Below are 7,346 nucleotides of genomic sequence, written 5' to 3' on the forward strand. Positions count from 1 at the left end.
ATTCAAAATGGCTGTTTTGAGAAAATAAAAAATAATTAAGATAACTATTTGGCTTTATTTCTGGGTTCTCTATTCTCTTCCATTTGTCTATGTGCCTATTTTTATACCAGTATCATGCTGTTTTGGTGACTATTGTCTTGTGGTATAGTATGAAGTCAGGTAACGTGATGCCTCCAGCTTTGTTCTCTTCACTTAATCTTATTTTGGCGATGCAGGTTCTTTAGTTCCAAGTGAATTTTGGGATTTTTTTCTAGTTCTGTGAAGAATGATGATGGTATTTTGATGGGAATTACATTGAATTTGTAGATTGGTTTTGGCAGCATGGTCATTTTCACAATATTGATTCTACTCATCTATGAGCATGAGATGTGTTTCCATTTGTTTATGTCATCTATAGTTTATTTCAGTACTGTTTTGTAGTTTTCCTTGTAGAGATCTTTAGCTTCTTTGGTTAGTTATATTACTATTTGTTTTCAGCTACTGTAGAAGGTATTCAGTTCTTGATTTGATTTTCAACTTGGTCCCTGTTGGTGTACAGCAGTGCTACTAATATGTGTACATTTATTTTGTATTCTGAAACTTTACTAAATTTATTTGTCAGATCTAGGCTCTTTCTGGATGATTCTTTAGGATTTTCTAGGTATATGATAATATCATTGGTGAATAGTGACAGTTTGACTTCATGTTTACCAGCTCGGATGCCCTTTATTTCTTTCTATTGTATGATTGCTCTGGCTAGGATTCCCAGCATTACATTTAATAGAAAAGGTGAAGTTGGGCATCCTTGTCTTGTTCCAGTTCTCAGGGGGAATTCTTTCAACTTTTGCCCACTCAGTATAATGTTGACTGTGAGTTTGTCATAGATGGCTTTTATTACCCTAAAGTATATCCCTTCTATGCTAATTTTGCAGAGGTTTTTAATCACAAAGGGATGCTGGATTTTGTCAAATGCTTTTTATGCATCTTTATTGAGGTAATCATATGATTTTCATTTTTAATTCTGTTTATGTGGTGTATCACATTTATTGGCTTGCATATGGTAAACCATGCTTGTAACTCTGGTATAAAACTCCCTTGATTATGGTGGATAATTTTTTGATATGCTGTTGGAATACTTATAGCCAACTGATCTTTGACAAAGCCAAAAAAAAAAACAAAAAACAAAAAAACAAAAAAACCAATCCAAAACTAAACAAAAACAAAGTGGGGAGAGAACACCCTATTCAACAAATGATGCTGAGATAATTGGCAAGCCACATGTAGAAGAATAAAATTGGATCCTCATGTCTCACCTTATAAAAAATTTAACTCAAGATAGATAAAGACTTAAACCTAATACCTGAAACCATGCAATTTTTAGAAGACAACATCAGAAAATCTCTTCTAGACTTTGACTTAGGCAAAGAGTTTATGACAAAGACAAATGCAACAAAGATTCTGCACAGTAAAAGGAATAACCAGCAGAGTAAATAAACAACCATATAGTGGGAGAACATTTTCACAAACTATGCATTCAACAAAGGACTAATTTCCAGAATCTATAAGGAACTCAAATCAGCAAAAAAGCCCAAACAATCCCATCAAAAATTGGGATAAGGACAAGAATAGACATTCTCAAAAGAAGATATACAAATGGCCAAAAAGCATATGGAAAAATGCTCAACATCACTAATTATCAGGGAAGTGCAAATCAAAACCACACTGAGATAATACCTTACTCCTGCAAGAATGGCCATAATGAAAAAATATTAAAAAATAATAGATGTTAGCATGAATGTGGTGAAAAGGGAACACTTTTACATTGCCAGTGGGAATATGAACTAGTGAAACCACTATGGAAAACAGTATGGACATTCCTTAAAGAACTGAAAAGTAGATCTACCATTTGATCCAGCAATTTCACTACTGGGTATCTACCCAAAGGAAAATAAGTCATTATATGAAAAAGCCACTTGTACATGCATGCTTACAGCAACACAATTCACAATTGTAAATATATGAAACCAGCCCAAATGCCCATCAGTCAACAAGTGGATAAAGAGAAAAAAAATTATATATATATATATATATATATATATATATATATATATATGTATATATAGATAGATGTGATTTCAATTATATATATATATATGATTTTCATTTTTAATTCTGTTTATGTGGTGTATCACATTTATTGACTTGCATATGATAAATCATACCTGCATCTCTAGTATGAAACCCACTTCATTATGGTGGATAATGTTTTTTGATATGTTGCGTGCGTGCATGTGTGTGTGTGTGTGTGTGTGTGTATCACCACTAAAGAAATTATCCATGTAACCAAACACCACATGTTCCCCAAAACTATTAAGATTTTTTTTAAAAAGACAAAAAATTTAAGATAACACAGAAAAGGAATTCATAATTCAGATACATTTAATAAAGAGATTGAAATAATTAAAAAGAATCAAGCACAAATTCTGGAGTTGAAAATGTAACTGACATACTGAAGAAGGCATAAGAATCTCTTATTGGCAGAATTTATATATATATATGTATATATATGTGTGTGTGTGTATATATATATATATATATATATACACACACATATACATATACACACACATACATGCATACACACACACCATTGAATACTACTCAGCCATAAAAAAGAATAAAATAATGATATTTGCAGCAACCTGGATGGAGTTGGAGACCATTCTTCTAAGTGAAGTAACTCAGGAATAGAAAACCAAACATTGTATGTTTTCACCATGACTGAGAGCCATGAGGACACAAAGGTTTAAGAATTATACAATGAACATTGGGGACTTGAGGAGAAGAGTGGGAGGGATGTAATGGTTAAAAGATTACACATTGAGTACAGTGTACACTGCTTGTGTGATAGGTGCACCAAAATCTAAGAAATTATTACTAAAGAAATTATACATGTAACCAAACACCATATGTTCCCCAAAACTACTGAGATTTTTTTAAAAAGATAAAAAACTTAAGATAACACAGAAAAGGAATTCATAATTCAGATACATTTAATAAAGAGATTGAAATAATTAAAAAGAATCAAGCACAAATTTTGGAGTTGAGAAATGCAACTGACATACTGAAGAAGGCATCAGAATCTCTTATTGGCAGAATTGATCAAGCAGAATAAATAATTAGTACCTTGAAGACAGGGCATTTGAAAATACACAGAGGAGATGAAAAAAATAAGAAAGAATAAAGCTTACTTACTAGATCTAGAAAATACTCTCAAAAGCTTAAGTCTTACAGTTATTGGCCATAAATTATTAAGGCCAAAAACATATTTTATATACATATGGACACACATACACACACACCATGGAATACTACTCAGCCATAAAAAAGAATGAAATAATGACATTTGCAGCAACCTGGATTATGGGAAGAGGTAAAGAAAGAGACAGGAGTAGGAAGTTTTTTCCAAGAGATGATAACAGAGAACTTCCCAAACTCAGGAAAATATATTAATATTTAAACACAAGAAGTTTATAGAACACTAAGCAGATTTAACTCAAAGAAGACTACCTCAAGGCATTTAATAATCAAACTCCCAAAGGTCAAGGATAAAGAAAGATTCTAAAAGCAACAAAATAAAAGAAACAAATAACTTACACAGGAGCTGCAATAGGTCTGGAAAGTTTAAAGTCTAGGCAAGAGTGACATGAAATATTTAACATGCTGAAGAAAACATCTATTACCACAGAATATATCTGGCAAAAATATACTTCAAACATGAAGGAGAAATAAAGACTGTTTCTGACTAATAAAACTTAAGGTATTTTATCAACACCAGACTTGTGCTATGATAAATGCTAAAAGGAGTTCTTTAATCAGCAAGAAAAGATCGTTAATGAGCAATAAGAAATTATCTGAAAATATAAAGTTCACTGTAAATAGTAAGGACTCAGGAAAACACCAAATATTACAATGCTGTAATTGTAGTAAACTACTCTTATCTTAAGTAGAAAGGATAAAAGATGAATGAAACAAAATAATAACTACAACAATGTTTCAACTATAGACAGCATAATAAGATATAAGATAAACAGCCAAAAATTAAAAAGCAGGTGAGGGATAAAGTTAGAGAGCAGAGGTTTTGTTAGTTGTTTCTCCTTGTTTCTCCATTTGCTTATGCAAAATGTGTTAAGCTGTCTTCAGTTTAAAATAGGTTATAAGATAGTATTTGAAAACCTCATGGTAATCTCAAATTAAACACCCCCCCCAACAGTATACAAAAAATAAAAGGTAAGAAATTAAATTGTACCATCAGATAAAATCACCTTTACTGAAAAGAAGAAAGAACGGAAAGAGGAGGAGACCACAAAATAACCAGAAGAAAATGGTTATTTTCTTATAATAGCAGGATTAAAAGTTATCACTTACCAATAACAAACTTGAATGTAAATGAATGAATCCCACTGATCAAAAGCTATTAAATGGCAGAATGGACTAAAAAAGAAGACCCAGTGATCTGTTGCCTATAAGAAACATGCTTCATCTATAAAGACACACACATATTGAAAATAAAGAGATGGGAAAATATATTCAATAACAATGAAAACCAAAAAAGAGCAATAGTAGCTACATTTATATCAGAAATAATAGATTCAAGTAAAAAACTATAACAAAAGACAAAGAAGGTTACTATATAATGGTGACAGAGTCAATTCAGCAAGTGGATATAACAATAGTAAATATATATGCACCCAACAATGTAGCTCCCAGATATAGAAAACAAATATTATTAGAGCTAAAGGGAGAGATAGGCCCCAATATAATAACAGCTGGAGACTAGAACACCCACTTTCAGCATTGGACACATTTCCAATTAAAAAAAATCAACAAAGAAACATCAGACTTAATCTGCACTAGAGATCAAATGAACCTAGTAGATAGTGACAAAACATTTTATCTTGTGACTGCAGAACACACATTCTTCTCTTCAACATGTGGTTAATTCTCAAAATAAAAATGTGTTAGTTCACAAAACACATCTTAAAACATTCAAAAAATTGAAATAATGTCAAGCATCTTCTCTGGTAACAATGCAATAAGACTAGAAATTGATAATGAGGAATTTTGGAAACTATAAAAAACACATGCAAATTAAACAATATGCCCCTGAATGACCAGTGAGCCAATAAAAAAATTAAGAATAAAATTGAAAAATGTATTGAAACAAATGATAATGGAAACAAAACATATCAAACCCTATGGGATAAGTGAAGGCAGTACTAAGAGTGAAGTTTATATCTATAAGTGCATCAATAAATAGAATAACTTCAAATAAATAACCTAACAATACATCTTAAATAACTGGAAGAGCAAAAATAAACCAAATAAAAAATTAGTAAGTCATATAAGAGCACAAATAAAATTGACGTAAAAATACAAAAAAAATTAAAAATTTGTTTTCTAAAAATATAGAATTGACAAACCTTTAGCCAAATGAAGAGAGAGAGAGAGAGACAAAAGATCCAAATAAATAAAATCACAGATGAAAAAGGAAACACTACATATGATACTAAAGAAATTCACAGACTCGGGAGGACAATCCAAGATGGCCATTTGGGAATAGCTCAGGATTGCAGCTCCCAGTGAAAGCACAGAGGGTGAGTGGATGCCGCATTTTTATTGCCCACAGACTAGGCAATTCCCAGATGGAGGAGCTCCATGGGTCGCCAGTGCGGCTGTTTCAGCCAGCGCAGCTGTGCTGGCCAGTGCCGCTGCTTTGCCGGCCAGTGCCGCTGCTTTGCCCCACGCAGCTGCTTTGTTGGCGCCCCGGAGCAGCGGTTCTCTATACAAAATACACCGGTCCAGGTGCCCTTTTGGCTGGCGATTGGAGCCACAGGAAGTCGCCCATTCGTCTGTTTAAAAAGGGGAATGAGCAGGGAACCAGGACAGTGGATTCCAGGGCAAAAAAAAGCGCCACAAATCTCAGTGCCGCTGTTTAAGCCTGCACAGTGAGTCGCTGACGGGAAAAAACATAGACCCCGGCGCCTCTACAACAGGCGACTGGAAAAAAAAAAAAAAAAAAAAGGCTCTGAGGCAGGGAGCCAGGTGATCAGGCTCGGCTGGCCCCACTCACAGCAATCAGAAACTCTCTGGATTTAGAGTTTCACAGCAAACGCAGCTGAACCCAGGATGGTTCAGCTCTGTGGGGGAGGGGCGTCCGCCATTACTGAGGCAGCCTGCCACTACGGAGGTACTCAGCCAATGCTGAGGCAGCCAGCCATTGCCAAGGCAACCTACCATTGCTCAGGCACCCCACCATTGCCAAGGCAACCTGCCACTGCAGAGAGGCTCCACCTTAACAGAGGTGGGCCACCGTTGCCCCATTGCCAAGGCAGTTCTAACTACACTGATATAAACAGGACGGCAGGGAAGTTCACTCGGCACCTGGGCGGAGCCCACAGCAGCTCAGCAAAGCCTCTACAGGCAGACAGTGACTAGGCTGCCTCCTTGCTGAGCAGGGCAGCTCTGAAGGAAAAAAAAAAGAAGTCAGCAGCATAACAGAAACTCATAAAGCCCTAAATCCCTGGGACAGAACACCTGGGAACAAAAAGCAGTTTATGAGTTCTGATGCAGCAGACCTAAACAAACCTGCCCAGCAGCTCTGAATGAACAACGGAGCTCACAGCTCAGCATTTGAGCTCCTATAAAGAAGAGACCATCTCCTCAAGCAGCTCCCTGACCCCTGTATATCCAAAGAGCCACCTCATAAAGGAGAGATCAGATTGACACTTGGCAGGTATCCTTCTCGGACAAAGACAGTAGAAGAAGAAAACTGGTAACAACCCTTACTGTTCAGCAGCTGCTGCAGGTGAACCCCAGGCAAGCAGGGCCTGGAGTGAACCTCAGCGACCTACAGCAGAGGGGCCAGACTGTCAGAAGGAAAACCAAGAAACAGAAATAACCTCATCATCAACAAACAGAACATCAATCTGAAAGATTTGAGACCCAATCTGAAAGCCAGCAACTACAAAGTCGACAGGTGGATAAATACTTAAAGATGGGAAGAAACCAGCGCAAAAAGGATGAAAACACCTGAAACTAGAACACCGCTCCTCCTAAAAGGGATCACAACTCCTCACCAGCAAGGGAACAAGGTTGGATGGAGAACGAGTGTGATGAAATGACAGAATCAGACTTCAGAAGGTGGGTAGTAAGAAACTTCTGTGAACTAAAAGAACATGTTCTAACCCAATGAAAAGAAACCAAGAACCTTGAAAAAAGATTTGATGAAATGCTAACGAGAATGGACAAAATAGAAAGGAATATAAATGAATTGATGGAGCTGAAAAACACAACGCGAGAACTTC

The sequence above is a fragment of the Cebus imitator genome, unplaced genomic scaffold (genome assembly GCF_001604975.1).
Source record: "Cebus imitator isolate Cc_AM_T3 unplaced genomic scaffold, Cebus_imitator-1.0 Scaffold60, whole genome shotgun sequence".
Lineage (NCBI taxonomy): Eukaryota > Metazoa > Chordata > Mammalia > Primates > Cebidae > Cebus > Cebus imitator.